This window comes from Triticum urartu, chromosome 1A, assembly GCF_056163025.1.
Source record: "Triticum urartu cultivar PI428250 chromosome 1A, HENAU_Tu73, whole genome shotgun sequence".
NCBI classification, from domain to species: domain Eukaryota; kingdom Viridiplantae; phylum Streptophyta; class Magnoliopsida; order Poales; family Poaceae; genus Triticum; species Triticum urartu.
Window position 1 is genome coordinate 324,527,238 of NC_141873.1, and position 10,613 is coordinate 324,537,850.

The 10,613-nt window shown below is 40.3% G+C and overlaps 1 pseudogene; it reads right to left on the reverse strand.

Moving 5' to 3' along the window:
* Positions 1-358: 358 nt before the first annotated feature.
* On the reverse strand, positions 359-1,819 carry LOC147991065 (uncharacterized; annotated as a pseudogene).
* Positions 1,820-10,613: the final 8,794 nt, after the last annotated feature.

A 10,613-nucleotide genomic window follows, 5' to 3' on the forward strand; every position in this document is an offset into this window, starting at 1 on the left:
CGCACACACTCATTTAGTTGAACCGTGTGCGGAGCAATTGCCAGGTTAAAAAAATATCCCATTTTGAATCGGCACGCAAAAAGCAAATTCGCCACAATATTCAATTGAACAAATAAACAAAAATATCCCATTTTGAATCGGCACGCAAAAAGAAAATTCGCCACAATATTCAATTGAACAAATAGTGTCCACAGGAAGAACATTCATCAGATTTCGCAACAATTGCAATTGAACATATGGTATCTAAATTCCAATGATTTTCCACACATATATGCATTACATAATTAATCATAGTGTACGAAATACGAAGACCTCATCAGATGGAAAACAATGGATCCATGCGTTATATGTTTAGCGGCTAAATCTTACTCAATGTTTCAGGAGAAGGCATGCTGAAATCTTCATTATCACCAGTGGGATTGATGTAGTGATCCAGGAAGAAGTCGCTGATAAATCTCCGAACCATCAGCAATTCACCAGCCGAGAGCGGTTCAGGGGTCCTCGGTTTTAAGATGAGCTGCAGTATTTTTAAGATCAGAATGTGCCATATGAGTGGAGTAGAAGATATTAATTAAGACAGACTTATTGGTACTAATTCGCGAGGATCTTTACAACTATCAGCAGATTTGCAGACGGAGATCATGTGTCTACAAACATAGTATCCACAAAGGTTGGTCCCTGCTTCTTGCTGAGGACACTGAAATTTTTTGTACAAAATTAGTCATGTATTTGTCCTGTTAGGAACAACCTAACCCGTGTTAGATGTATTATTTTTTCTCTGGACAAAATAGAAAGAGGTTTATTTAGAAGCTTGAACATTTGACTAGCGTAAGGAAAGGTATTTGCAGACTGTTGGATAAATTTTCTGAAAATAACGGATTTCGGTGTGTTACCGGAGAAACGATCTCGTGCTGAACGGGTTGTTCCATCTTGAACAGGTTCCCTGGTTTAGTTTTCCAAATTGCGAGCACACTGCAAATGATGATGAATTTTGACAACATCAATTATTGAACCATATATGAATGCAAATTAATTTCAACATCATAGAATTCAATACCTATCCAAGAATTGCTGAACATGCATCAGATCCTGAGCATATGTTGACTCTCTAAGAGAATCGATGTAGTAATCTGTGTTCTTGTTTGGAACAATGAATACCAATCTCCAGTGACTGCTACATATTAAGAAAGACATGAACTTACGAATGATGTTGAAATCTGAAAGACAATCAGTGTATGCGTGGTTGTTTACTTGACTTACCGTTCATGATATGGCCAGAGAAATGATTGTGCATGGGACGTGTTTTCAAAGATACGGAGGACTGTGTTAACGGCCCAATCCCGTCGGTCCTTACCATCTAATGTTGTGCCATTTGCTAATGTAGGATCTATTGAATACACACTCTCCCTTATTCTTCTCCGTGCATTTAATCCCCCGAGAGGAATAAAATGCGGTTAGCTATTTATCATTACAACATTGTATGGAGAAGTTGATCATAGTTTGTTAAGTACTTAAAAATCAGGCATCTAACAAGAGTGGCATCAATCACGTTGAAGTTGAAGAAGAGATGTAAGTCCTCGAAACTCACATTGATGGAACCAGCATCATGTCGGAAATGATCTCTATTGTAATGGACTATTAAAACATGATAACCTACTGACATTTGATCCATGCAATATTCATGTAACTCACGGCAACTGGAGCTGCACTCATCAAAGTATTCGCCAACAAGAAATGGCTGGCCATGGAAGTAATTGCGTGCTTCAAGTATGTCTTCTTTCCTTTTAGCAAGCAACAATTCTACTTCTTCATCATCCATGGCGTCAGAAATAATATTACTCCCCGATTCGAACAAGCCGCTGTTAATTTGGTTTTGTGTGATGAATGCTTTAAGTAAGAGGCAATCGTTCTCTTTCCTCTTCACTCTCCCGTTGCGCTTCCTCGTGGTGGTGGTTGTAGCCTTTTTGGCCACTTCCTTCTTGGTACTTGAAGCATTTCTGGCAGAACGTCTGGTTGCCTGCAAGGTAGACTGCCGAGCAGACGGTGAAGCTTGGACGGACTTCTTAGCAGACGATTTATCTATGCCAGACCGCTGAGCTGGCGGTGCTGCTGTGACGGACTGTTGGGCTATAGGAGTGTAACACCCAACCGCGTAAGGAATGCAAAATCAAGGAACATAACACTGGTATGACGGGAACTAGGGCGGCAAGAGTGGAACAAAACACCAGGCATAAGGCCGAGCCTTCCACCCTTTACCAAGTATATAGATGCATTAATTAAATAAGAGATATTGTGATATCCCAACATATCCATGTTCCAACATGGAACCATCTTCAACTTCACCTACAACTAACAATGCTATAAGAGGGGCTGAGCAAAAGCGGTAACTTAGCCAAACAACGGTTTGCTAGGAAGGAGGGTTAGAGGCTTGACATGGCAATATGGGAGGCATGATATAACAAGTGGTAGGTAGCGCGACATAGCGGTAGAGCGAACAACTAGCAAGCAAAGATAGAAGTGATATCGAGGGTATGGTCATCTTGCCTGAAATCCCGCAAGGAAGAAGAACGAGTCCATGAAGAAGACAAACGGATGAAGTCAAACGAATACTCACAACTCCGGAACGGAACCAAAGCTAACAAGAGAAGCAACCCGGAAAGAAGCAAGCAACATAGTAAACAACCATCACATAAACACGGCATGATGCACAACCAAGTATGATGCATGCCCCGTTTAATGAGGCATGGCATGGCAATATGCACAAACAATACTACAAATTAAGTGGAGCTCAATATGCAACGAGTTGCATATTGATGAAACACCACATTCAAACATTTAGTTCACTCTCGTTTATGTACCCAACAGTATTAAATGTTATTAAACATGGCAAGGGGTGAAGCATATGAGAACTACCTATCTAGGCAAGTTTAAATGAGTCCGGAAATAACAAACAACAATTCCGAAAAATCCTCATATGCAATTTATGGATTTGGTACTATTCTGCCCTAAACCATATTTTAGAGTTGTTAAACATGTGAAGTAAGTACATCATGTTAAACTAGGCATTTTTCTACCCCATTTATATATAAAGTTTATTAAATTTGGAGCTGCGGTTATTTAGATATGAATTAAATCATTTTAACATGACAATTATGCAAATTTTATAAGCAAACATAATTTTAAACATCTTTAACATGGATGAAAGTGGCATATTACGAAACTAGACGAAAATCTAAGCATTTTTCATATATAATTTATTTTAACCCGATGCACGGTATGAGAGTTATTAAATGCATGAACTAGAAGGTTTTTTCTGCAAAACTGACAAACACCTGGAAATAGCTAAATTCGCAGGAACGAAAAAAACAAGAATGGGCCAAAACTGGATCTGGGCAAGGTTGCTCACATTGGGCCTTGGCCCGGTTGGTGGAAGAGACGGGCTGGTGGAGAGGCTGGGCCTCGGCGCCTTGCTGGGCCGCGATGAGGCACAAGGCGAGGCCAGCCCAGACACTCGATCGGGAAGCAGCATCGGCTGGTCAACGCGCAGGGGCGCGCTCGCTACAGACGAACAGGGCACGGCGCATGGGACAACAACGGCGGGCTACAGGGAAGGCTGGCGAGGCGATCGTGGGGTACACTGGGAACGGCGGGATGGAGCACAGATCCGGTCAAGGACGAGGAATCAGGGTGCGGTGGACAGCGAGCTCCTGTGTCGGGACGTTGATAACCCACAAGTATAGGGGATCGCAAAAGTTTTCGAGAGTAGAGTATTCAACCCAAATTTATTGAATCGACACAAGGGGAGCCAAATAATATTCTCAAGTATTAGCAGCTGAGTTGTCAATTCAACCACACCTGGAAACTTAATATCTGCAACAAGGTATTTAGTATCAAAGTAATATGATAGTAGTGGTAATAGTAGCAAAAGGTAACAATAGCAAAAGTAATGTTTTTGGTATTTTGTAGTGATGATAGCAATAACAACGGAAAAGTAAATAAGCGAAGAACAATACATGGAAAGCTCGTAGGCAATGGATCGGTGATAGAGAATTATGCCGGATGTGGTTCATCATGTAACAGTCATAACCTAGCGTGACACAGAACTAGCTCCAATTCATCAATGTAATGTAGGCATGTATTCCGAATATAGTCATACGTGCTTATGGAAAAGAACTTGCATGACAACTTTTGTCCTACCCTCCCGTGGCAGCAGGGTCCTAGAGGAAACTAAGGGATATTAAGGCCTCCTTTTAATAGAGTACCGGACCAAAGCATTAACACATAGTGAATACATGAACTCCTCAAACTACGGTCATCACCGGAAGTGGTCCCGATTATTGTCACTTCGGGGATGCCGGATCATAACACATAGTAGGTGACTATAGACTTGCAAGATAGGATCAAGAACTCACATATATTCATGAAAACATAATAGGTTCAGATCTGAAATCATGGCACTCGGGCCCTAGTGACAAGCATTAAACATAGCAAAGTCATAGCAATATCAATCTCAGAACATAGTGGATACTAGGGATCAAACCCTAACAAAACTAACTCGATTACATGATAAATCTCATCCAACCCATCACCGTCCAGCAAGCCTACGATGGAATTACTCACGCATGATGGTGAGCATCATGAAATTGGTGATGGAGGATGGTTGATGATGACGATGGCGACGGATTCCCCTCTCCGAAGCCCCGAACGGACTCCAGATCAGCCCTCCAGATAAAACGCGATGAATCTTTCTCCCTGATTTTTGTCTCTCCGAACACGAATATATAGAGTTGGAGTTGTGGTCGGAGGAGCTCCAGGGGGCCCACGAGGTAGGGGGCGCGCCCAGGGGGCAGGCGCACCCCCACGCTCGTGTCTAGGGTGTGGGCCCCCTGGTCTTGATCTTTTGCCAATATTTTTTATTATTTCCAAAAATAATCTCCGTGAAGTTTCAAGTCATCCCGAGAACTTTTGTTTCTGCACATAAATAACACCATGGCAATTGTGCTAAAAACAGCGTCAGTCCGGGTTAGTTCCATTCAAATCATGCAAGTTAGAGTCCAAAACAAGGGCAAAAGTGTTTGGAAAAGTAGATACGACGGAGACATATCAAGTCCCCCAAGCTTGAACCTTTGCTTGTCCTCAAGCAATTCATTGATAAACTGAAAGTGATAAAGAAAAACTTTTACAAACTCTATTTGCTCTTGTTGTTGTAAATATGTAAAGCCAGCATTCAAGTTTTCAGCAAAGATTATGAACTAACCATATTCACAATAACTCTTAGGTCTCATGTTTACTCATATCAATGGCATAATCTACTAGCGAGCAATAATAATAAATCTCGGATGACAACACTTTCTCAAAACAATCATAGTATGATACAACAAGATGGTATCTCGCTAGCCCTTTCTGAGACCGCAAAACATAAATGCAGAGCACCTTTAAAGATCAAGGACTGACTAGACATTGTAATTCATGGTAAAAGAGATCCAGTCAAGTCATACTCAATGTAAACTAACAGTAATGAATGCAAATGACAGCGGTGCTCTCCAAATGGTGCTTTTTAATAAGAGGATGACGACTCAACATAAAAGTAAATAGATATGCCCTTCGCAGATGGAAGCAGGGATTTGTAGAGGTGCCAGAGCTCGGTTTTGAAATAGAGGTGAATAATATTTTGAGCGATATACTTTCATTGTCAACATAACAACCAAGAGATGGTGATATCTTCCATGCTATACACATTATAGGCGGTTCCCAAACAGAATGATAAAGTTTATACTCCCCCTCCACCAACAAGCATCAATCCATGGCTTGCTCGAAACAACGAGTGCCTCCAACTAACAAGAGTCCCAGGGGGAGTTTTGTTTGCAATTACTTTGATTTGATTTGCATATAGCATGGGACTGGGCATCCCGGTGACCAGCCACTTTCTCGTGAGTGAGGAGCGGAGTCCACTCCTCTTGAGAATAACCCGCCTAACATGGAAGATACGGACAACCCTAGTTGATACATGAGCTATTCGAGCATACAAAACAAGATATTTATTTGAAGGTTTAGAGTCTGGCACATACAAATTTACTTGGAACGGTAGGTAGATACCGCATATAGAAGGTATAGTGGACTCATATGGAATAACTTTGGGGTTTATGGGATTGGATGCACAAGCAGTATTCCCGCTTAGTACAGGTGAAGGCTAGAAAAAGACTGGGAAGCGACCAGCTAGAGAGCGACAACAGTCATGAACATGCATTAAAATTAATCAACACCGAATGCAAGCATGAGTAGGATATAATCCACCATGAACATAAATATCGTAGAGGCTATGTTGATTTTGTTTCAACTACATGCGTGAACATGTGCCAAGTCAAGCCACTCGAATCATTCAAAAGAGGATACCACCCTATCATACCACATCACAACCATTTTAATAGAGTGTTGGCACGCAAGGTAAACCATTATAAGCTCCTAGCTAATTAAGCATGGCATAAGAAACTATGATCTCTAATTGTCATTGCGAACATGTATATTCATAATAGGCTGAATCAGAAACGATGAACTAATCATATTTACAAAAACAAGAGAGGTCGAGTTCATACCAGCTTCTCCCATCTCAATCAGTCCATCATATATCGTCATAATTGCCTTTCACTTGCACGACCGAATGATGTGAATAATAACAGTGCACGTGCATTGGACTAAGCTGGAATCTGCAAGCATTCAATAAATAGGAGAAGACAAGGCAATATGGGATCTTTTGTCAGATCAACAATAATGCATATAAGAGCCACTTTAATAGTTTAATTAAGGTTCTCCTATCGACCCCCAAAGAAAAGAAAATAAATAAAACTATTTACACGGGAAAGCTCCCAACAAGCAAAAGAAGAACAGAAATCTTTTTGGGTTTTCTTTTTAATTACTACTATAAGCATGGAAAGTAAACTAATTAAAAGCTACAACTATTTTTTTGGTTTTTCTTAAGGTTTATTAAACACACAAGAAGAAAGCATAAAAAGAGAAAATATACTAGCATGGATATTACAATGAAAAAGTATGAGCACCGACATCTAGCAATGAGTGTGTGAACATGAATGTAATGTCGGTGAGAGATACGTACTCCCCCAAGCTTAGGCTTTTGGCCTAAGTTGGTCTATGGCCACGGTTGGCCTGGCGGATATCCATAGTAATAGTTGGGGTCGTACTGCGAAGAAGAAGACTCTGATTGCCACTGGTTGGCAATCATCTCCGGATCCCACTGGTAATTAGACCGTCGTGGAGGATCAATTTGTGGTTCCGACTCTGGCTCTGTGGCTGATGTAGGGTTTCGGTAGGTGTGAATAGCCTCCAACGGAACAAGGTACTTGCCAGCAGATAAATCAAACAAGGAAGGAGCAGGCAGGGTAATAGTCTCAGGATGATTTTTATCAAAGAACAATTTGTATTTGAGATCATTTCCCCTATTCTTAACAATAAAATCGTGTGCTGCCATAATCTTATAATCTAAATAAACAGGAGGCAACAATTTTTCTTCCTTCTCATAATGCCTAATAGGTATGTTAAAATGTGCAGCTAGGCGCGAGGCGAAGATGCCTGCAAAGATGGGGCCCTTAGTACGGTTAAGATTTAACCGCTTTGCAATAATAGCACCCATGCTGAATGTATCATCACGAAATAAGGCGTGGCACAAAATAACAATATCAGGGGCACTCAGGTTTCCACAGTTTCCGCGCCCAATTAAGCATCTACTAGCAAATATAGCAAAGTAACATAGCACAGGAAAGTGTATGCTAGTAGTTCGTCCATCGGAAACCTTCCTCGTTTCCCCTACAGTGATGGTATCAATAAACCCATCCACATCGCCGCGATGTGGTTCCTCTATGATGCCCTCGAAAGGGATCAAACAAAACCGACAAAAATTACGAAGTAACATCTCCTTATGCTCATCATATAAATAAAACTCCACCGTAGGTGGTGAGCTCCTAGCATGGAAATGAAAGTTTTGCACAAAGATATTGGTGAGTAAGAGATACTGTTCGCGCTGGTCGTGGAGGAAGGCGGTGAGGCCTGCAATCTCAGCCAATTCATAGAAATCATCATAAATCCTGACTGCTCTCAAGGAATCATCACAAGGCCATTCACACGGCCGAACCTCCGCGATGCGAGGCAGATTATATTTGGGCCTCTTTGCTTCTTCATTTTGCTTTTCCTTCGAGCTTCGGCTCGATTAGCCCCTCAAAAATCTCTTCATTATTTTCTGAAAAATTCTGAAATTTTTAGTAACTTCAAATAAAAGTGAACCAAACTCAGCAAAATTGATAGCAACTACTCCTACAAGTGCCTAGAGCCTATATCATGCATCAAAACTACTTGGAACCACATAAATTTGACATGCAAGCTCAAGAACAGGGCCACCTAAGCAGCAAAAATATGTAATGAATAAAGCACTAGAACAAAAACTAATTGGACCATTGGCGGAGTCACATACCAAAGAACAATCCCCCAAAGCAGTTTTGTGAGAGGTGCTTTGAGCAAGGAGATCAAAAATCACAGCAAAATGAGTTAGAACTCATGCTTGAGCTGGATAATGGTATTTGTGGGAGGAAGAAGGAGTGTGTGGGTGCAGGAAGAAGTGGAGGAGGGCCACCGTGGGCCCACGAGGCAGGGGGGCACGCCTAGGGGGTAGGGCGCGCCCTCCACCCTCGTGTCCAGGTGGATGCCCCCCTGCTGTGTTCTTAGTGCCAAATATTCTCAAATATTCCAGAAAAAATCATATTTAAATTTTAGGGCATTTGGAGAACTTTTATTTTCGGGGTATTTTTATATTGCACGGATAATTCAGATAACAGACAGAAAATACTATTTTTATTTTATTTAATATAAATAACAGAAAGTAAAAAGAGGGTACAGAGAGTTGTGTTTTCTAAATTCATCCATCTCATGATCATCAAAAGGAATCCATTAACAAGGTTGATCAAGTCTTGTTAACAAACTCATTCTGAATAACATGGAACTGGAGAATTTTCGAATAACACTAGGTTACCTCAACAGGGAAATGCACATCCCCAACAATAAGAATATCATATTTCTTCTTGACAGTAGGAAGAGGAAATTCAAAACCTCCAAAAATAATCGATGGAATTTTTCCAATAGAATTGATACTGTGGACTTAAGGTTGTTTCCTCGAAAAGTGTACCGTATGCTCATTACCATTAACATGAAAAGTGACATTGCCTTTGGTGCAATCAATAACATCCCCTGCAGTATTCAAAAATGGTCTTCCAAGAATAATAGACATACTATCGTCCTCGGGAATATCAAGAATAACAAAGTCCGTTAAAATAGTAAGGTTTGCAGCCACAACATGCACATCCTCACAAATACCGACATGTATAGCAGTTGATTTATCAACCATTTGCAAAGATATTTCAGTAGGTGTCAACTTATTTAAATCAAGTCTACGATATAAAGAGAGAGGCATAACACTAACACCGGCTCCAAGATCACATAAAGCAGTTTTAACATAGTTTCTTTTAATGGAGCATGGTATAGTGGGTACTCCTGGATCCCCAAGTTTCTTTGGTATACCACCTTTAAAAGTATAATAAGCAAGCTTGGTGGAAATTTCAGCTTCTGGTATCTTTCTTTTATTAGTAACAATTTCCTTCATGTACTTAGCATAAGGATTCATTTTGAGCATATCAGTTAATCGCATACGCAAAAAGATAGGTCTAATCATTTCAGCAAAGCGCTCAAAATCCTCATCATCCTTTTTCTTGGATGGTTTGGGAGGAAAAGGCATGGGTTTTTGAACCCATGGTTCTCTTTCTTTACCGTGTTTCCTAGCAACAAAGTCTTTCTTATCATAACATTGAATCTTTGATTGTGGGTTATCAAGATCAGCAGCAGGATCAATTTCTATATCATTATCATTACTAGGTTGAGCATCAACATGAACATTATCATTTACATTATCACTAGTTTCATGTTAATTACCAGATTGTGTTTCAGCATCAGAAATAGAAATATCATTTGGATTCTCAGGTGTTTCAACAATAGGTTCACTAGGAGCATGCATAGTCCTATCATTTTTCTTTTTCTTCCTTTTAGAAGGACTAGGTGCATCTATATTATTTCTCTGAGAATCTTGCTCAATTCTCTTAGGGTGTCCTTCGGGATACAAAGGTTCCTGAGTCATTTTACCAGTTCTAGTAGCCACTCTAACAGCATAGTCATTATTCTTATTATTCAATTCATTGAGCAAATCATTTTGAGCTTTAAGTACTTGTTCTACTTGAGTGGTAACCATAGAAGCATGTTTACTAATAAGTTTAAGTTCACCTTTGACATTAGCCATATAATCACCCAAGTGTTCAAGCATATCAGCACTGCGTTTTAATTCTCTACCAAAATAAGCATTGAAGTTTTCTTGTTTGACCATAAAGCCATCAAACTCATCCAGGCAAGGGCTAGCAACCTTAGTAAATGGGATTTCAGCTTTATCATATTTATAGAGAGAATTTACCTTTACTGCCTGTGTCGGGTTATCAAGACCATGTGTTTCTTCAATAGGTGATGGATTAAAACCATATATTTCTTCAACAGGCGGTAAATTAAGACCA